Below are 22998 nucleotides of genomic sequence, written 5' to 3' on the forward strand. Positions count from 1 at the left end.
GTTGAAGTTGCAGTCGTTGGAAGAGGTTACTCAAGCAGAATTTGGCAAGGCGGCTAATTCGATGTTGATTCCAATTCAGTGTTGGATAGGCGATAAGATGCTTCATTCAGCGTTGTCCAGCGAGTTATCAAATATTATTGCGAGTGCTCGATGATTTTCCCAAAAAGCGGTATCCCACTTCTGACACCAATTGTTACGTCCTGAGTTGTGTGGTTAACTCAGGAACGGTTTTTGTTGTGGGCTCCAGTGTCCGCTGCTTACCAGCTGGTAGTAGTTGTAGGAAATTCGATGGAGGATTCTTGTATTGAGGGATAACACTTATTTGAGCAGACTTCAATGATTTTTAATGGTTTTTTTTATTTATTAACCGTACCAAAAATAAGAGAGTCTTCCAAGACTGTTCTAGTTGAAGGTACAATTAGCACTATCTTAAAAGCTAATCGAATTAGTCGACGCCGGGTTCTGGATCGTGATCCAGGGAGATGGCTAAGCCAATCAAAACATTTATAAAATGAATTCATCCTATCTTTGACCAATAAGAATTAAAGCATCTTAGAGTGAGTGGGAGGTAGAATTCTCTCACGGACTTATAGTCGCACGATGCAAGATGCAAACGTAGGCAAAGATAAGGTCCCGGCGACGGTGCCTGCAGATTCTGGCATATGGGATCACATTCAATTATCCTATTTCTTTTAATAAAATAATTTGAATTTTTAGGGATTAATTGGTTAGTGACGTAACAACATATAAATCTCAACATTATATAAAATGAATACATTATAAACGGTCATTTAGCGTGTGTAATGAACACACCATAACAGCGTTTTCCAATCTGTTATATATAAATATAGCAGTCTCGTAGTTTAAATTAGTATCTTCATAATAACTTCACTTTATCTGAAATAATGTTGTAAATTTACATACAAATCTTTCATAATATTAAAGTACAATAACCATAATCTTACCTTTCTTATGGATATAATAATTTGTCAATAATCATTTGGCATTAAAATATCATCAAATACATCTGTATCTTTCAACTGTTCTACCCCATATAAATGTTGAATCTTGTCATTACTCTTTGAGCATTCATTTTCAATTTTTTTGGGGTACATATTAACTTGTGTCATACGACTATACTCGTGTTTGGACTGTATGAAAGTAGTACAATCACCCTGTATACGTTGTTTTGCCAAAAGAATACCGCTTATACTTGCATTAACCAATTTGTTTCTCGATTTTGTTTTTATTAAATTAACTTGACTAAAAAGTCGTTCACAATCAGCGTTTGCATGGGGTAAAGATATTTCATCAAGGACAAATTTGGAGAGTTTTTTAAACGTTAAGCCTTGATTTCTATCATCATACGTTAATAATTTCGCCCAAAACACATCAGTGTTCTCTTGTACATTAATATCTTCAGGTAATTTAAAATAAGGCAATAGTCGCCATTCATCATCGATACCTTGATATTTTTCTAAAGAAACAATTCGAGGTACAGCTTTCATCAATGGCAACAAGCTTGGTAGAGAATCTCTGGTTATTCGCAACATAGCTTTTGCTGGATTAAAATTTGAAACAATTTGTAAAACTGGATCATTAAAATTAAACCTCTTTTTTATTTGTATACAACCAATTTCAAGAAATTAAACACAGGTTGATCGAAAATCTGCTTTTAATTGTTAATTCCGGTGAATCTCTGGTTTGCTCAACATATCCATAACTTTAACTTCAAAATACATTTGATCGCTACGCAGATGATTTTCCTTATTGCATGGATCTATATCCTCTCAACAATTCTGATGAATATATGATTTGCTTAAGTAGCATTCTAAGAGTTCTCGATAGCCAACATACATTTTGTCCCAAAGTTTTGTAATAACCACCGAAGCTGATTGAAATAACTCATTTAATTTTGTGAATTTGGGTAAAACCCATTCCAAAAATAAATAATATAATTTTATTATAGGATTTTCAAGAGCTCAAATAATCTGCTCTACTTCATGTAATCGTGCAGTTAACATTTGCCCTTGAAAATATAATTTTAGTGCATCCCATTGTTCAAGTATTCTCTTAACAACAGCACTTAAGGATAGCTAACGAGTTTGCGAAGGCCTGAGAATTTTATGAACATGAATGTCAAGAAAATTTTGAAACTCTTGAAAGTTGTATTGCTTTTTGCACTATTTTTGAATTCATTATATACATTACGTGCTAAAGTTTCACAGCTTCGTGGCAATTCTTTGCATGCTTGGCTAGCACACAAATGCAATGAATGACATATACATTTGGACAAATATATGTTTGGACATACCTCTTTAAATCTACTAGCAACTGAATTATTACTGCCCATCATTGTATTGCAACCATCTGATGCGAATCCAATAATATTATCTAACGGAATGTCATTAGATTTAAATGAAGTCATTAAAAGAGCAAATAAATGCTCAGCTGTTGCGCTTTCAGCAGTTGTATATTTATCATAAATTTGGCATAAGTCCCAAAATTTACTAACGATGTGACCTTTATCAGCATCAAAAAATCTGTAAAAGAAATATTTGTGTAAACAATTTAATTATCTTGTTTATTTGTATATGTTTCTACTATTTATTTGATTTCACTATAGTACCTAACAATGATACACATAATTTTTACTGCAGCAATATCAGTACATTCATCTATTAAAACATTGAAGAAACTAGACTTCAATTTATTTCGTAGCTCTTGTTTTTCAGAGTCTCCAATCACATTTTTTACAATCGCTTTTCCTTTTGTTGATTTCAATTGCATATCTTTTACAATTTTTGAGTCAGGTATGCATTCTTTAATTAATGGTGTTAAATAATCCAAAACTCTGAATGCTATATTGTCATCAACCAAAAATGCACACAACTTGATTTCTAAATTGTTTGTAGCCTTGGAACTAATACTTTTGAGAGTTGCCTTTAAATATGTATTTATATTAGGTTGAACAATTAAGAGATTTTTCTGATGAGTTTTAGAAGTTGAATGATTCTTTACAACAGTTAATTCAGCCGTAAAGGTCATATTGCACATTACATACTTAGCTTTTTAAGGATTATTTGGAACCCTGGTAAGCCATTGTTTAAACTGGTTATCCATAAGCCATAAATCTCTAAATTTTTGAGGACGATGTTTTGTAGCAATTTTACATTTTTTCTTTGGTGGAGTATCAGGAGGAGATCCAAGAGAAGAACGACGTTTTCTAAAAATTTCAGTTCTATTCTTTGGTGGAGTATCAGGAAGAGATTCAGAAGGGATATTTTCATCTGTTGAAAGGAGTAAGCTCATTATATTATCCTGGAACAGAAAATAAAAGATATCAATGGAAAATAAAATCATATTCCATTAATCAATTAATTACTTATTAGATCTACGTACTTTACCTTTAAATTATATATATACATATAATTAATACCGAACATAGGAACTTAGATAGAAATTACCACCATGAGCAGAGTATCTAGGTTAGGATATATATTTGAATTTCCTTTACTTGATCAAGTAGGGCTAGCAAGTTTCGTCTTTCAGGGACTTAAGATGTAACCTATTAGTCGATTGATCAACGAGCATTTTGGAATAATTCAAATCAGCAGTTACCGGTTACTTCAAAATTTCATACCAGATGGAAGTCACGAATTATGATGTTCTACGACGATTATCGTATATTTTCATACGATATTGATATGTAGATCTTACATCGTACAAGTGATAAAATTATCGTAAATGTACGATAATTATCGTAGGTTGTCAGCACTGGTGGTGAGGGATAGATGTATAACCCTCAGCAGATAGGTCTGCGAGGCTCGAACTTCCGCAAGGAACCCTCCCCTCTCTCCACGACCTAGCAAACTGAGCAACCCTGCCTACCGCTACCGTCCAAATGCATGGCCGCAGGGCCATATGAAGTGCATGTGAAAGGGAGTCGGAAAACTCAAAAGATAACATAGGGTTATTGGCCACCCAACTGACCAACTGGCGCTCTGATATCAATCAATAAGGACGGGCGAAGGTAATGGAAAACCCGTAGTGTGAGTGGCCCCTCACACTGACGGGAATAACATTACAACTTCCTGCAATATAGGAAAAACAATAACAATATTAACAATTATTATTTAATACAAATCATAATTGAATTGAAATAAATTATTGTAAAATGTTATATGTATTAAAATTTGTCCCTGATTATCCATTTTAGCTTAACTAAATAGTCTATGCTAGCTAATAGTTTAAACTAGTATATGACTTGTGACGAGGTGTAACCCCGTCCCTTAGTTTTTAATGATCCTTCTTCCGACTTGTTGCGAGAAGTGGAGAGGCGGCGCCATCTGCCTGTTTCCGCGATTCTCGATTCTCGTCGCAGATCAATTAGGAAATCGAAGCGCGCATGCGCCGCTTGCCTCGTGTCGCGTGCCGGCGTAACGAGACTCACTCTGGATTCGGGACCGTTGTTGCACAGTCGTTGCGCTGAGTCTTAAATTAATTAAGAATTTTGTATTGTCGCATTTGAAGATTTCCCATATCGAAAAAGGTAAGGGAACTCCCTAAGGGAATCCCTTAGAACCCTATAGTCTCGGGTAGTGTGTGTGGTGAGAAGTGCTGACTGGGAGTAGTAGAATAACCTGTAGAAAATGAAGCAGCAGATTCACTAGGACTAGAGCCTGCGTGAAGCATGAGGGGACTGCGGGAAGCAGCAACCCAAGAACCCACACTCCATCCTGCATGATCGTATCTCCACTAAGTACAGGTAGATCTGGCTCTTCGCAGGAGGAGCCAGATGTCTTATTAGTAGAGAATTAGTTTTTCCTCGAACCGCGGTACATCGTAGTTTTTCCGACGTCCCGGTCGAATCACCGGTGTTACGGAAGTATTGTCGGACTGACCTAAAGGGGCTATCGTGTCTCCCCGGATGTATTTATGATGGGTCATTGTTCTGAAATCTAAGAGTGAGAAAAAAAAGGGGAAATTAGGGAAGCGCCAACTGAGGGCCGATTAGGCCACAAATTGATCCGGGAAGCGAGTGCGTTTAGAACACCATCGGCTGGTGGGACACGGTCGGCGGAGGGACGCCATATTAGTGTTCTCGTTGTTTCTGCTTCCTCGACCACGGCGTAGCGGCGGTCGGTTCCGCGCTCCCAACTATTTTGTTTCTCCTTTATTATATATAGGTAAAATATACCGAGTGTCTGGCAATCCTTCCCCCCCTTTTTTTTTGTAGAAGGAGTCTCAGCCGGACAGCCACGGAGAGGACAGCGAGGGGTTCAGCGGGCTGGCGCCCAATATTGATTAGAATCACGCAATAGAGGTGAATTAACCTATGGAAAACAGGGAATACCCTATTGTGTGAGATAAATGAGTCCGCTGACTACTCTTCATTATTAAAGATAATCAATGTTATTCAAAAGTTCAAGTTTCTTTTATTTTGTCTACTCAATTTGGCCACCCAACCTCTCCGCGTGCCTTGTGCGTCGATTTCGGTTGCTGCCCATCCCCTGGCACGCCGAGGCTCAGTAATAGCGCGTTTTCCATTTCAGGTATTACCCTTAGCGAAAACGCTTATTTGGCCAGGCCGCGAAATACGACGTTACCGACTACTTATACAATTGTATCAAGATACATAGATTCAGTATTTAAGCATACGTACAAACTAAGTTATGACAAATTTCAATGATTAAAGAAGATTAGTTGTTAATACAACCTTCTAAACTCATTGAAATTAGTCACAAAAGAATACTGTATGTTTAATTCTTGTTTCTACATACCTTTATATGTGTAATCTGTTCGATCTGCCATTCGTTCATCTGTTTCGTGCATTTTGCTAACACAATCTGTAATTTTGAAACCACACTATAATAATAATATTAATAAACATAATCGTAAAACTGAGTAAATTAAAATCGGATTTTGCAAAATGTTATTTAACTTCTAATTTGGTCTTCAACATGTATTGAAACTAATGTAAATAATCTGCGTATTCAGGGTAATAGGCTATAGCTCAACCATTTTCGTTATGTTTTGGCATCATTTTGCCATCAATTATTTTATTAAATGGAATGTTATGTGTGTTTATAAATGAGCGGTGATCTCTTGGTCACTCTATTTACTGTAACCTGTAAAACAAAGAAGCCACAAAGTACCATTGTTCAAATATTTAATTATTTATTCTAATAAACAATACTTATCTAATTGTTTCTGGATCTCTGCCGTATAATTGATACATCCACTGTCCACAATTGTCTATGAATTTACGTGGAAAACTCACGGTCGAATCACACTAACAAAACGAACACTTCGATGGATACTACATACGTCGCGCCTGCGTTGTGACCATATTGGAATCTGTTTCACACCTATAGCACCAACACATTCGAAAGAGTATAAGTAAAGGACACAAGATAACGGTTAAACGTGTAAGAGTGAGAGGTCCGATGGAGACACCAAAATCTTGGTTGGAAAGAGAAGAAACGCTAAATGTAACTGTCCGAAACTGTCAGTAGGACGTAATCTTGAGATTTCAGCATTGCGCGAACCGATTTAAACGTTTGCGGTGTCATTCGATAGCTTATATAAACATCATATAACAAAGTTTTCATGAAAATTTTCATTAAATAAACCGATAGGAAAATATATCCATTGGAAAAAATAGTAGATATAATTTGGTTCAATCTTGGCGTAAGAGTAGGTAGTGTCGCGCGGCTCGTATCTTTAAAATACTTGCCGCGTAACACTACCGTGTTACTTGATCCCAAAATATGCTGCAGAATCAGTCGATTTACTAGACTACTACCTCAATTAAGCTCTCTGATTCAATAACAACCCGAGGGCCCGAAAAGTCGTAAAAGAATTGTCCACTCACCGAAATTACTAACGTAGAAAGAATGTTTAAATTTAAATAATAAAACATACGGTCATGATGAATTATGAAAAACAAACAAATTTCATATTTAAATTGGTCTCATTGAATTAATAATATTTTAAATAAAAATTGAGACGTGTTAAAACTTTAATCTGTAATGCGCGATATCATTAACCATTAACTATCAATAACTCAAAGATAAATTAATGAAATCGTATGAAATTTTCTATGCTATTCGAAATAATTTACTGACTGCAACGAGTTTTCAAAAATTCTAAAATATCTTCTTATTTCATTAATATTTAATTGGAAAGTAATGATGATAGAAATATGTACTTTACAAGATTCATCGACAAAGGTATCAAAGGAATTTTTTCCTATTAAATTGTTGAAAACTTATTGCAATCAGTAAAACATTTAAAATAGCCTAGAAAATTCTCCACTGATTTAATTAATTTGTCTCTGTATTATTGTGAATTAATGGTTAATGGCATCGCGTATTACAGACTAAACACACTGTAACGTGTTTTGCTGACGAGTTTAGTCGTCGCAAAACCGTTCGGTTCGCTTGACCGAGAAGGATCAAAATAAATTTGGACGAGTTTAATGTAGATAATAAAAAGTGTTTATTCAGGATAAATAAAAGACATATAGTATTTACAATGTTTTTGTACACAATAACCTTAACCTATTGTGTTTATGTTGTTTATGTACTGCCGCTGCAGGTGTGTACGCAAATGTGTCGGTCGCTATCTCGCAGGTACAATGATCGCCCGCTGGCGGCGCTGCGCTCGGTAGCCACACGGAAGGGCTCGGGTAGGCGGCGCGACGGTCGGTAGCCTCTCGGTAGGGCTCGGAACGGACCGGTAGGCGGCGCGACGGTAGGTGGCCTCACGGGAGGGCCCGGGGAGCCAATATGGCGGTAGCCAATATGGCGGTCAACGGGGGAGCTGTAAAGTAAGAACGTTAGCGGCTGAAAGAAAATGGCCGTTGGTCCGGAGAACTCCTGGACACGGCCGTTAGCATGGCATAGGCGGCGGGATCGGTGTGGATGACGCGGAGAACTCCTGCGCCAGGAAGTGCTCGGAGAACTCCTGAGCCAGGGATGGGTGTACGCGGAGAACTCTTGCGTAGGATAGGTGGAATATACCCGGAGAGCTCCTGGGTACGGAATGCTCAACTGGGTCGGAGCTCGGTCTTATATACCCAGTTGAGCCACCGAAAACGGAATCGGCGCTGCGGAGCGGCCGTTCTGGGTAGTTAGGGAGGGGCATGACGAGGACTCTATACTTGGCGCACGCTATAGTATAGGCCGCGGTATCGGCACGTACGCCACAGCTCTCCCCACCACGCGGTATCGTGCATGGGGCAGCGTCAAAGCAAGCGTCTCGTCACACCTCCCCCTTCCTTCCAGACCGATAAGATGTTCGTTCGGTCTCTTACTCTTTTCCTCGCTCTCGGATTGGCCGGATGGTGGGGCCCGTCTTGTCCAAAAATTTTGCCCCTAGGGACTTTTTCGCGGCAGTTGGCAGGCCTGGTGACTCGGACTTATGGCGGGCTGGCGGTGAGCTGTCACCACGTGCGACCTGTCAACTTCGGAAAGAGGTTATAAATGGATGTTTTCAGGCTTCCCAGCCTCTGTGCGGACCTAAGGGATTATTTTTGGAATTCTTACGGCCCGGAATAAATTCCGGGCACTGAAAAATGCTCACTACTTCAGGTTTTTAGGCCTGAAGTAGGAGTGGATATGGGACCCTCGTCGTCGCAGGATCCAGCAGCCGGTGTCGGTCTCGACGCGGAGGCGAGCGTTCTGTTGCTTCAGCTGCCGCATCTCCACACGGTGCCGTATCTCCTCGGGGATCCCGACCCTGGAGGTGTCCCGAGGGATCTCCACGGCGGTTGTAGGAGGCGGCACCGGCTTCGATGACGGCAGCGAAGCCGGGCTGGGACGAGGGGAGACCCGATGGATGGGCCTGTGGCTCGATGGTGCCGGTGGCGTTGGCCTCTTCGGCCGGTTCGGCGGTGGCGGCATCATTACAAAGTCCTCAAACGACCCCGAAGGGGTCGGAGGCAGCATGGCGACCAGTTCGGCCTCTATATCCCGGAGGGGAGATAGCCTCGCCGGCACTGGAGCTGTCATCTCGGCCAAGATGGCGTCGATGTCCAGCTCCAGGACGTCGGGGTCGGCCGACCTGGTCGCTGGTTTACTCGCGGACGGTGCGGGGGCGGACGCTGGCACATTGGCCGGCGGGCCCGGAGGCGCGGAGGCGCGTGGGCGCGCGGGAGGCGCGGAGGCGCGTGGGCGCGCGGGAGCGCGAGGGCGCGCGGGAGGCGCGGGTGGCGCGGCGGGCGCGCGTAGGGGGCGCTTGGGCGCTGAAGCGGGTGGAGGCGCGGGGGCCTTCCGCTTGGCGGCCAAGCGAGCCACTATTGTGGCGCGGCTGACCGGAGGACCGACCGGAGTGGTTAGATCCGGTAGCCGGTTCTGCGGGGGGTGTCGGGGGACGGGAATCACCCGTCTCTCGACGCCTAACGTGGGTTGCTGCGGGGGAGTCGGAGGGAACATCTCGCGAACGCGACGAGCTTGCCGGTGCTGGTCCATGATCGACCAGGGTATGCTTTGGCATCGGCTCCGGCCTTATATAGCCCATTGACGCGATAGGGGAAAGATGTACTTCCCCTTCCACCTGCATTTCCGGACAGGGTTTTAACTCCTTTATATGATGGTCACCTATAGTCCGACCATCTATACTGCGGAGCCTGAAAATGACAGGTGATGGTGCTGCCACTATCGTGTATGGGCCGGAGTATCGAGGGGCCAGTTTACTTGCGTAGTTTTTGGACGCGTCCGATAGGTGGTGCTCGCGCTTCATTACTTTGTCGCCCGGCTTGGGGCGCCAATTTCGGCGACGGAGATTATAATGCCGTTCCTGCGCATGCGTGGCTTCTCGTTGCCGTTTGTGGGCCTCTTCCCTCGACGTTCCTAAACGCATCAATTTTTGTTCATGGGCCTGAACGTCCTCCCCGGTGGTTTCTCGGTCGGTAATGTCGGTGTGTTCGGTATGAAGTGCTCCGGGTGCGTTCAATGATCTTCCAAAATTTAGGAAAGCTGGACTAAAGCCAGTACTGGCTTGTTTAGCTGTATTTAGAGCAAATATGAGCTCGGACAGCTTTTCATCCCATTTTTGGTGATCTTTACCGACATATTGACAGATCATTGTTTTGATCGTCCGGTTTGCCCTTTCTACGGGATTGCACTGCGGGGAATATGGCGGCGTCCGTCTGTGCTGAATCCCGAGTTTTTGAAGACCTTCGCTGAATTCATGGCTAATGAATTGTCGGCCATTGTCAGTCGTAAGGACTTTAGGGCACCCAAAGCGGAAAATTACCAGCTCTTGGAGGGCTTTTAGGCAATTTTTAGCGGTAGCGGTTCGGAGGGGTTTAACTTCTACCCAGCGAGTGAAACGGTCCTGAATAACCAACAGGGTATTATTACCTGTTTTTGACCTAGGTAGTGGCCCGACCAAATCCATGGAGACCGAAACCCACGGTTCGGTGCTGTGTTTAGTGAACATTTTTCCGGCTACTCCTCGTTGGTCAATTTTATGTTGCTGGCAGGAGGTACATTTCTGTACATGTCTTTTTCCTTCTCGCAACATTCCGGGCCAGAAATATTGTTCGGCTAAGCGAGCCTGGGTACGGGCAACCCCTTGATGTCCGGCCGTTGGTTGGTCGTGACACTCTTCTAATACTCGCGGGCGGAGTTCGGTCGGAACGCATTGACACCAGCCATGCTGAGGATGGTGGTGGTACAATACGTTTTTGTCCACTAGATAATTGGATAATTTCTCGGGTTCTTTGGACAAATTTTTGATTATCCGGCTGTACCAGGGACAAGTGACCCCTTCTAACTGGTATATCTCAGGATCCAAGTTAGTTTTAACGGGTGCTCGGGATAAGGCGTCTGGTACGTGGTTGGAAGCGCCTTTTCGGTATTTTACTTCAAAGTCGTATTGTTGGAGAGCCACGGACCATCTGGCTAGTCGGCCATTGGGTGCGGAGAGATTGCGAAGCCATTTTAACGAAAAATGATCGGTGATTACCGTGAAGTGATATCCTTCCAGGTAAGGTCGCATCTTCTCAATTCCCCAAATGACGGCTAGACATTCCTTTTCGGTGGCGGAGTAGTTAATTTCGGCTCCTCTTAGCGTTCGACTTGCGTAAGCAACCACGTGTTCTTCGCCTTCTGAATCCTGAGTGAGGACTGCTCCTAATCCAACGTCACTGGCGTCCGTTTGTAGTGTAAACTCCTTTGAGAAATCTGGACAAGTCAGGATGGGGGCCTTGGTTAACTGTTGTTTAAGTTGCTGGAAGGCGTTTTCTTGTTCGGATTCCCAATTCCAGGGTTGCTTCTTCTTAAGGAGTTTATTCAGTGGTTCGGACGTGGTGGCGACGTTTGGTAGGAAACGGCGGTACCATGACACCATACCGAGGAATCTTCGGAGTTCGTGTAGATTGGTCGGTGTGTCTATGGCTGTGATTGCTTCTACCTTGTCCGGGTCGGTGTGTAGTCCATTCTGGTCAATTATATGGCCCAGATATCTGAGGCTTGTTTGTCCAAATTTACATTTTTCTGGATTTATATGGAGATTTGCCTCTTTTAGCCGGCGTAATACTTCTTTTAAGGCTTGAAAGTGTTCCTCGAACGTACTCCCGAGCACGATTATGTCATCGAGGTACGCGAAGGCATAAGGTTCCATAGCTGGACCTATTACTCTGTCCAAAAGCCTTTGGAAGGTAGCCGGTGCGGAATGTAGGCCAAAAGGCATTACCTTGAATTGGTAATGGCCTCTGCCTGGTATAGCGAAAGCCGTAATCGGTCGACTTTCCGGATCTAGGGGAATTTGCCAGTATCCGTTTTTCAAGTGAATCGTTGAAAGATATCTGGCCCCCTTAAGTTTGTCCAAAATATTTTGGACCGGCGGTAACGGGTATGCATCCCGTTCGGTAACAGTATTGACTTGTCGGAAGTCAATACAGAAGCGGTATTTTCCGTCTTTTTTTCTGGCTAGAACGATCCCTGAATTCCATGGACTGTCGGAAGGCTCTATTACGTCCTCAGCTAACATTTTGTCCAGTTCCTGGTCAATGATACCCTGTAGTTTAGGATTGTAGGTCCGATAGCGTTGACGGATGGGTTCTTGTCCAGTTTTTACCCGGATGCAATGTTGAGTCCAAGTGGTGTGCTTCCTGGAAGGTTCGGTAGTCCGGAGCTCTTCTTGTACCATTTTGTCCAGTTTTTCTTTCTCGGCGGGAGAACATTTGTGCAGGCCTCGACTCGCCTCGGAGGCGATAAGGCATGCTTTTACTGGAACAGAGGTATTCCATTGGAATCCGATACGGTTCAGAAAGTCTAGTCCTAACAAGACGTCTACTGGTAAGGTCGGTAAGATGCGGAAGATGTGATTTAACTTCACTTTTCCTATCCGGATCTTTAAGCGGGCGGTTTTCGTAACCGGAATTTTCTCGCCATTAGCCAATCGCGTCGCTTCCTGCAAGGGATTGGTTAATGGTGTGCACTCTTGGAATACTTTTGTTCCAATATAGGAGTGTGTAGCTCCTGTATCAATCAGGGCTCGGTAATTCCGGTTATTAATACGGAGTAAGATATGAGGACGCGGGTCTCTCAATCTTCGGTAGGGGGCCGGGAGGCTCCGGTTCCCTCTCGGCCCGCTACGGGGTTTCCCGGACACGGACATTCACGGGAGTATACTCCTTCTTTTCCGCAACGGGAACAGAACAACTTCCGAGGTCGTTTGCAATTCTTGCGGTTATGTCCTCGTTGTCCGCAATTCCAACAACAGTCTTTAGCGTTATAAGCAGGGCTAGCGGTGGCCACTGCTTTTTCGGATCGAGGTTTCCTAGATTCGGATTTGCTGGAGAATGCCTTGTTCAAATCTAGGTTAATCTCGAATTCTTGTCCAAGCTCGATTAGGTCGGCTAAGTTGTGTACCTCCCTTCGCTTGATATAGTTCCTATAAGCCGGTTGGAGGTTGTTATAGTAACGATCCAATTGCGAGGCTTTGGACATTTCTCCATGGCGGCGCATAAGAGTTCCTAATCCCGTGATGTAATCTAGGATTCTTTCCTGCGGTTTTTGTAATCGCTGGTGGATACTTTCCTCCATGGCGACAAGAAATCGTGCCGGTAAGTATTGCCTGCGGAAGAGAGTGTTAAACTCTTTCCACGTGTTTATTTCCTCTTTTACTAAACGATACCATAAAAGAGGTTGTCCTGCCAAAAGGACCGGTACACAGGCAAGCAACTCGGCTTCCGAAATCTGGTAACTTTCCTGCAATTCCTCGATTCTTTCTAGGAAACTTAGGGGATCTTTCCCTTCAAAACGAATACCAGACTTACGTGCCCACTCTAGCGCTTGGCGCGGGTTAAAATCGGGCTCTTCGTCCATGGTGCTAGCTGCCGAAGTATTCGGTTCAATATTCGCCAAGTGATATTCCACTAGCCGGGCGCGTAGTTCGTCTCGGTTTCCCTCGGTGGACAATTGCAGTGAAGCAAGTTTCTTTGCTAAATCCGCCTTGCTGAGCTTATAAATGAAGCCGGTCGATGTTTTCGGTCGGGGCATTAAACCGTCCTTTTGATCGCTCTCGGTCCCTGTTCGGGCGCCAATTTGTAACGTGTTTTGCTGACGAGTTTAGTCGTCGCAAAACCGTTCGGTTCGCTTGACCGAGAAGGATCAAAATAAATTTGGACGAGTTTAATGTAGATAATAAAAAGTGTTTATTCAGGATAAATAAAAGACATATAGTATTTACAATGTTTTTGTACACAATAACCTTAACCTATTGTGTTTATGTTGTTTATGTACTGCCGCTGCAGGTGTGTACGCAAATGTGTCGGTCGCTATCTCGCAGGTACAATGATCGCCCGCTGGCGGCGCTGCGCTCGGTAGCCACACGGAAGGGCTCGGGTAGGCGGCGCGACGGTCGGTAGCCTCTCGGTAGGGCTCGGAACGGACCGGTAGGCGGCGCGACGGTAGGTGGCCTCACGGGAGGGCCCGGGGAGCCAATATGGCGGTAGCCAATATGGCGGTAGCCAATATGGCGGTCAACGGGGGAGCTGTAAAGTAAGAACGTTAGCGGCTGAAAGAAAATGGCCGTTGGTCCGGAGAACTCCTGGACACGGCCGTTAGCATGGCATAGGCGGCGGGATCGGTGTGGATGACGCGGAGAACTCCTGCGCCAGGAAGTGCTCGGAGAACTCCTGAGCCAGGGATGGGTGTACGCGGAGAACTCCTGCGTAGGATAGGTGGAATATACCCGGAGAGCTCCTGGGTACGGAATGCTCAACTGGGTCGGAGCTCGGTCTTATATACCCAGTTGAGCCGCCGAAAACGGAATCGGCGCTGCGGAGCGGCCGTTCTGGGTAGTTAGGGAGGGGCATGACGAGGACTCTATACTTGGCGCACGCTATAGTATAGGCCGCGGTATCGGCACGTACGCCACAGCTCTCCCCACCACGCGGTATCGTGCATGGGGCAGCGTCAAAGCAAGCGTCTCGTCACAACACATTTAACACGATTTAATTTTTGTCTAAATTATCCCTCAAGAGAAATACTATCGCGGCTTCCTTATTCAAAAACACATGGGTATGTGCGAAACAGTGCCCCAAGTTGGCTCCGAACCTGTGGTCAGAAAGGAAGGTCTTATTCTAGAATAAAATATTCAAGGCAGAGGTAATAGGTAAAAGTGTTTTTTATTCAAATAAATAAAAAATATACAAACGTTTACAAAGTATTTTTATGTACAAGAAAAACCGCGATATTTACAATGGCGAAGGCCTAGGGAATTTGCTGCCGTTAAATTCTAGGGAATTTCTTTTTCGCAGCAGATTCCCTAGAACCCCAAGACTCAAAATTCCCCAGGAGGGAACGCGGACTTAGAAACTCCCTGAGTGGACAATTTTTCCTAGGGTATTCCCTAGTAATATCCCCAGCCACGGGAGGAAGCGAAGTAGGAGAGGTGGATTTAGGGAAGGGGAAGTCCCCTTACCCTTCAGCCCCCTTCTCCCAGAGCTATGGTGGCTCCGAGCCACCCCAACCCCTAGGGTGAATCTACCCCTCCCATTACCCGACTCGTCGAGAGCCCTGGATTTGAGGGTCGGAACACTGGGTCCGAGGTAGTCCTCGGAGGCAGTGTGGAGGGGAAGGAGAGGGTGGACTTCTCCCGGGCAGTCCCCGGAGAAATTTCCCTTAGGAGGGAGGAAATGCCGCAGAGGGGTAGTCCCCTCTTGGTTGGCAGTGGGTGGTGGGTGATACTTACCAAAGTAGTCGACCCGTAGAGTTCGCCGGTGGAGGCGCTCGTTGGTTGGCCTGGTGGAGGCTTCAAAAATGCCGTGGAGGCGGTGGTGCCGAAAGGGCTCAAAAAAGAAGGTGCTGCGGTTGCTGCGGGTAGCAGCGGTCGAGCAATGCTGAGGTGCGATGGGTCCTTATCAAGGACCCATCTATATAATTACGCGACACTAATCTTGCCAGCGAGAGAGCTGCCGCGGGCGCTGGCCACCTAGTGGCCAAGCGCGCAAGTAGTGTCGCTTCGCGGCCGCGACGCGCCAGGGCCAGAAGACACGCAAGCGCGCCGCGGAGAGAGAGACAGATAGAGCGGCTAGACGCTGTCGGTCTAGCCGTCTATTGTGAGCGCGATAGAGATGGGAGATATAATAGAGAAATGCGGAATCTACTTCGCAACATTTTCTGCTCCTCCCAATCTCGAACAAACTCCCCCCGTTGACGCGATGGCGTCAAAACAAGGAAGAAGAAAGTTAACTCAGTTTAATCACAAGTTTATTTTACAAAAAAAAAAAAAAATAAAAATAAACGATATAAAACAGATAAGGACGAGACGACTATTTACATGGCTTCATTTGAAGTTTCGCGGAATTTAATTCCAGGGCCGGAGTCCACCGGAGTAAAATTTTGCCCTGAGGGGCCCAGGCCTTCCATCTCCGAAGTTTGAGGGCCGAATAGAGCGGCACCTCGATCGTCTGCCCGAAGGCTCTTACAATAATTTTTTGCGCATTGCGCTCGATTTCCCTGGCGCTGGGATCGTCTAAGACTTTCCCAGCCCAGTTCGTCGAGGCAATGCGCTTCTGGCCGGCAACCACGGGCCTCCGACGTCGCGGGTTCGATGGTGGTTTCCGTGGCGTTGGTGGTGGTGGCTTCTCTTTTTGCCCCGCCGGGAGAACGTGGCCGAACAGCCGTCGAAATTCCGCTTCCTCCCGGGGGGCATGCAATTCGAGGACATCGTCCCCCTCGTCCTCGTACCCTACGCCCAAGAGGTGGGCCCACGGATAGTCCGCCATGATCAATCGCGCTGCACCAAAAAAGGCAAATGATGAGTACGAAGACTCAGTAAGTATCGTGGGAGTTTTGGAAGAAAAGACATGGCGGAGATCATAAAGTGTTCCTGAAGGTTTGGAACAGGAAACAGGACGACCTGAAGAGTCCCAGGACGCCCGAGAGAGGAGGTGGTAACCTGAAGAGTCCCAGGAAACCAGGAAAAGAAAGTTAAGCAACCTGAAGAGTCCCAGGAAGCTTGAGAAGGAGAGATGACAACCTGAAGAGTCCCAGGATGCCGGAAAGCAGGGTGAAGATAGACCCTGATAAGACCCAAAGTGAGGGCTAAGAGGGGAGTTTACAGAGTAGCGAGAGACTCCGTTGAATCTCTTTTCTCGCGGTTTTAAGGACAGCTACGCGAGCTACTCCGTCCACCCCAGGAACTAGTTTGAGAATCCGCCCCAAGGTCCACATACGGGGAGGATTGTTAGGTACTTTGACAAGCACCAAATCTCCTTCACCGAATTCCGAGTTAGAGTTCTGCCATTTAGGTCTATGTTGCAAAGTGTGTAAGTATTCGGAAGACCACTTCTTCCAAAAGGTCTCGGTGATTCGATTTACGGTTTGCCAACGGTTTAATGATGATTCTCGTAAATCCAAGGTGGATAATTCAGGTGGGGAATTTAACGCCCGTCCTGACAAAAAATGCCCCGGAGTGAGTACGTCCAACGACTCTGGATCATCATGTAACCGCGATATAGGTCGTGAATTTAGGCAGGCCTCAATCTTAGTCAGTAGTGTGGTCATTTCCTCGAAATTAGGCACGAAAACTCCGAGGGAGCGCTTCAGGTGGTGTTTCATACTTTTTACAGCACTTTCCCAAAGACCGCCCCAGTGAGGAGTAGCGACCGGAATGAATTTCCACTCGATTTCACGGATGGACTCGGTGGGTTGAGCGCGGGCGGCTTCTAAGGCACATCGGTAGGCGCGTTTTAGTTCCGCGTCCGCTCCTTGAAAATTAAGGCCGTTGTCTGAGTACATAACGGCGGGTTTTCCACGACGAGAAATGAATCGAGACAGCGCAGCGAGGAAGGCCTCGGTATCCAATCGAGAAACGAGTTCCAAGTGAACAGCACGGGTAGATAGACATACGAACACTGCCACGTAACATTTCATGGATTTTGCGTTACGACCGTGATGCAATTTAACCAAGAAAGGCCCAGCATAGTCTACTCCGGTGTGTTCAAAAGTGAAGCTTCGCGAAACCCTAGCGGCAGGGAGTGATCCCATAAGCTGGTTACCGAGTTTAGCGCGTTCGCGAACACACGTGACGCATTTGTGAACGCATGATTTTACTAGATTTCGCGCATTCACGACCCAAAACTTTTGTCGCAACGTGGACAAAGTTAGTTGGAGCCCCCCGTGAAGTGTATCTAGGTGCGTTTGCCTAATGAGTATGGCCGTTAAGTGGCAATCCGGAAGAATAATGGGGTGTTTCATTTGTTCAGAAATTTCGGCGTTCCGAAGCCGCCCCCCTATTCTTAGGATTCCTTGTGAATCAATGACCGGATGTAAGGAAAGAAGCTTTGACCGCGACGGTATACGTAACCCATGATTCACGGCTGAGATTTCGCTCGCGAAGTGCGTTCGTTGAACAACCTTTACCAAGGCTTCAATCGAACTGCGAATTTCCGTTGCAGACAGGAGGGAGTCCTCCCATTGGCCGTTTTTTCTGGTCCGCTGGACAAATCGAAGAACATAGGCCATAACTCGGACCAGTTTAGACCAAGACGAAAACTTATCAAAAAACCAACACTCAGTTGTGTCGAATTGAGCGGTTAACGCTACCTTCCGACTTTCTTCCGCGGTTTCAAAGACCTGAACGGGATTTGCGGTGTGCTCACGGAGAAAAGCAGGCCCATGCCACCAAAGTGAGTCCTCTGATAACTGTTGAGCACTGGTTCCTCTTGAGCACAAGTCTGCAGGATTCAACTTAGTGGGTACATGATGCCAGCTGGCTTCCGATAAATGCGTTTGGATATATGAAACGCGATTAGCCACAAACGTCTTCCAATGCACAGGTTGTTTTGCTATCCAGGCTAAAGCGACTTGCGAATCCGAATAGCAACGAATCGCATCACAACTCCCGACCAAGCTTCCCTTGACGTGAACCAATAACTTGACTAGAAGGGCAGCTGCGACCAACTCCAGACGAGGGATTGAAGTGGTCTTGATCGGAGCGACCTTTGTTTTGGACATTACTAAATGTACCGAGAGTTTAGCGTCCTCATCAGTGAGGCGTTCATAAACGACTGCGCCGTACGCAAGTTCTGAGGCGTCACAAAATCCAATTAATTCGCGTTTTCCAGTAGTAAGTGATTGTCCGGTCCACCGTGGAATCCGTAAAGTCTGTAAGTCTCGGAGATGCTCATAGCACTTGAGCCATTTTGACTTAATAGGCTCAGGAATTTCTTCATCCCAAGAGAGTTTAAGCAACCAGGTGGATTGCATTAACTGCTTTAGAGTGATGATTATTGGAGAAATCCATCCCAATGGATCGAAGATCTTAGCATTCTCTGATAAGAGGATGCGTTTGGTTAGTACACCAATGTGTGAAGGAGAAACACGGAAGCGGAAGCTATCATCCCCGTGATCCCAATATATGCCCAAGACTTTACTTGATCCAGCAGGATCCTCAAAGAAAGAATGCAGCTCGGTAGGTTCAAGCGGGGAAGACCCCGGTTGGTTGAATGCCCATTTGCTTAAGGAGAAGCCCCCTTTTGCCAGTAGAGCGATGAGTTGTTCCCTAACCGAACTAAGTTGCTGTAAGTCATGGGCCCCAAAAAGTATATCGTCTACATAAGTAGAATTTAACAACACATCCTGCGCGAGAGGGAAGTTAGCTCCGTCCGTGTAAGCTAATTCGCGCAAAACTCGCGAGGATAGGAAAGGTGCCGGTCCAGTACCGTAGGTCACCGTGTTGAGTTCGAAGGCCTGAAGCTCACCGGAATCAGACTTCCATAAAATGTTCTGATACTTGCGGTCCTCAAAACGCACAAGAATCTGTCTGAACATTTTAACAATGTCAGTGACGCCTACATATCGAAAGGAACGCCAATTCATTAGGATCCGCGTGATGTCCTGTGGGAGCTTGGGTCCAATGAATAACGTATCGTTAAGCGAGACGCCAGTAGAAGTTTTAGATGATGCGTTGAATACAACGCGAATCTTGGTCTTCTGATTCTCGGTCTTGAATACTGCATGATGAGGCAGGAAGACGCGAAAGTCAGAGTTCCTAGGAACAGGAGACATATGTCCCAACATAAGATACTCCTGTAAGAATTGAGAATAACTTTCAGCCTGTTCTGGAGAAGTATCCAATCGCCGAAGTATTCTTGATAAGGTTTTCTCTGCTACCCGAGAAGAAGAACCTAGATTATGCCTTTCGATGTCGGATCGAAAAGGTAAGGCAACGACAAAACGACCCGAAGGGGTGCGTGATACCGTATCCACAAAATGTTGTTCACATAGGGAGTCCTCTGTGGACATGGGTTTGACCTCAGGAACTTCTTCCAGTTCCCAGAAGTCGCGAAGAGTGTTTTCGAAGTCAAAGCAATGATGAACCGTGTAACTATGGGAGCGACCAGCCTTGGATAAGACTCCGGCTACGATCCACCCGAAAATCGTCTGCTGAGCAAGTACTGAATGATCAGGACAATGAATGTACGGACCTTCTACCACCTCAGCAAGATAATCTGCACCAAGGAGCACATCAATTGGAACCTTGGTAGAAGCGAAAGTATCTGCGAGCTCAATTCCGTTTAGTGCTGGAATAGATGACGGAGAATAAGACGGAGGTAGATATGGAGTAATCTTTGATAAGATTATTGCGGTTACATCCAATGAAGCACCGTGTCGTTTGAGAGAATGAAGGGTAATCTGTGCCTCCGCTCGAACGGTTTGAGCCGAATTCACTCCATGGATGGTAGCGTTGATACGTTGTCGCGGTACTCGTAACTGCTGAGCTAACTTTTCTGAGATAAAGGAAGTTTCTGAGCCCGGGTCAACTAAACCGCGGACTATAACACGAGAACCGTCATGAGCATCAATCCTGGCAGAGAACGTGGCCAATAGGACTGATCGTGTATCGGTAACGCTAAGATGCGTTGTAGAATGCGAGCTAGAGGGTTTAGGCTCGGAAGCGGAGTTTGTCGCAGGGGTAGTCCCCCGTGACTTGCTCCCCCCGGTGCCAGATTTGTCAAAATGCAACAACGTATGATGCATTTTACTACATTTCCTGCATCGTGACGAAGAAGAACAATTGGAGCAACTATGCCCTGGCCTCAGGCAGTTGATGCAGAGGTTCTGTGAAAATGCAAACTTTGATCGAGCCTGAGGGGTCAATGCAAGGTAGTCCTTGCACTGATACAAGAGATGGTTACTACCACAGTGAGCACAACCGGTACTATTCACACTCGCAGCGTGTGACTTCAAGGATTTCCCCGATTCCTTTTTGGAAGTCTTAGGTTTGTTGCCTAATGATTGCAAAGAGTTAATGTGACGCGTTAGAAACTCCGAAAATTGAAGAAAGGTGGGATAATCCTTGCTGCTTCCCAGATACATCTCCCAGGCCAAGCGGAGGGTGTCATCCAGTTTGTTCTTCAGTGAATGAACAATGATGGGATCCCAATGATCGACGCCGTAACCCATAGTTTTGAGGGCGTTGAGAGCAACCGTGACAGAGTCCCTAACTTCCTTGAGAACTTTAAAATTGTCACCCCGAAGCGTGGGTACTTGCGAGATCTGGTCTAAGAACGTATCCGTGATCATTCGTCTGTCAGTATACCTAGCTACTAGAGTGTCCCATGCTATCTCATAGTTCTCGGAGGTGATCGCTAAAGATTTAATGACCGTAGCCGCTTCACCTTGCAAGCAAGATTTTAGATAGTGGAACTTGTCTCGCCCGGAGACATATGCCTTTTCATGAACAATGGAACTGAATGTTTCATAAAAGTTCTTCCATTCTAAATAATCCCCGGAAAACTTCGGCAAATCGATAATTGGAAGCCTAATGTGGTTTATTTCGCCTGAAGGCGCCGTGGGACCTGATGCTGGCATCACCTGATTGGAGCGAAGTTCATCTAAATGTCCTAGGATGTATTCTTCCGCGTCACTATGGGCATCAAGGGCCGCTTCATACCAGCTTTCGGTTACGTAATCCATTTTAGCTAATTCAGCCGGTTTAGTATGAGTAGTGATCTTAACGTGAGTTTTATGCAATACCTTAAGCCACTTCTCGACGGCCGCAAGCCTATCCTCCAAGAAAGGGAGGTTGAAGTTGCGTACTCCACGTTTCTTAATGTTAACGACCAACCGAACGAATTCATCCCGAATCATGGGCACGTAATTGATCGCTTCTAGTAATTCCCCTGAGCTAGGCGTAGTCATCTTGAATCTCTATTCCAGAACAAACCACAATCTTAACCCAGTCAGAATCTCCAACTTAAAAACACTGATGCACTTCGAACGTTTTTTGCCGGATATCCGGCTCGAAGGACCAAAAATTTGTGCGAAACAGTGCCCCAAGTTGGCTCCGAACCTGTGGTCAGAAAGGAAGGTCTTATTCTAGAATAAAATATTCAAGGCAGAGGTAATAGGTAAAAGTGTTTTTTATTCAAATAAATAAAAAATATACAAACGTTTACAAAGTATTTTTATGTACAAGAAAAACCGCGATATTTACAATGGCGAAGGCCTAGGGAATTTGCTGCCGTTAAATTCTAGGGAATTTCTTTTTCGCAGAAGATTCCCTAGAACCCCAAGACTCAAAATTCCCCAGGAGGGAACGCGGACTTAGAAACTCCCTGACTGGACAATTTTTCCTAGGGTATTCCCTAGTAATATCCCCAGCCACGGGAGGAAGCGAAGTAGGAGAGGTGGATTTAGGGAAGGGGAAGTCCCCTTACCCTTCAGCCCCCTTCTCCCAGAGCTATGGTGGCTCCGAGCCACCCCAACCCCTAGGGTGAATCTACCCCTCCCACTACCCGACTCGTCGAGAGCCCTGGATTTGAGGGTCGGAACACTGGGTCCGAGGTAGTCCTCGGAGGCAGTGTGGAGGGGAAGGAGAGGGTGGACTTCTCCCGGGCAGTCCCCGGAGAAATTTCCCTTAGGAGGGAGGAAATGCCGCAGAGGGGTAGTCCCCTCTTGGTTGGCAGTGGGTGGTGGGTGATACTTACCAAAGTAGTCGACCCGTAGAGTTCGCCGGTGGAGGCGCTCGTTGGTTGGCCTGGTGGAGGCTTCAAAAATGCCGTGGAGGCGGTGGTGCCGAAAGGGCTCAAAAAAGAAGGTGCTGCGGTTGCTGCGGGTAGCAGCGGTCGAGCAATGCTGAGGTGCGATGGGTCCTTATCAAGGACCCATCTATATAATTACGCGACACTAATCTTGCCAGCAAGAGAGCTGCCGCGGGCGCTGGCCACCTAGTGGCCAAGCGCGCAAGTAGTGTCGCTTCGCGGCCGCGATGCGCCAGGGCCAGAAGACGCGCAAGCGCGCCGCGGAGAGAGAGACAGATAGAGCAGCTAGACGCTGTCGGTCTAGCCGTCTGTTGTGAGCGCAATAGAGATGGGAGATATAACAGAGAAATGCGGAATCTACTTCGCAACATTTTCTGCTCCTCCCAATCTCGAACAGGGTATGTTATACCCGTGTGTTCTTAATTATTTGTCTTATGGTTGAATTAATCGATTAAGTTTTTTTTTTTTAATCGATAGCTCTGACT

Source organism: Prorops nasuta, unplaced genomic scaffold, assembly GCF_024137725.1.
Source record: "Prorops nasuta isolate Cenicafe-Biocafe unplaced genomic scaffold, Cenicafe_Pnas_1.2 PNAS00002, whole genome shotgun sequence".
NCBI lineage: Eukaryota > Metazoa > Arthropoda > Insecta > Hymenoptera > Bethylidae > Prorops > Prorops nasuta.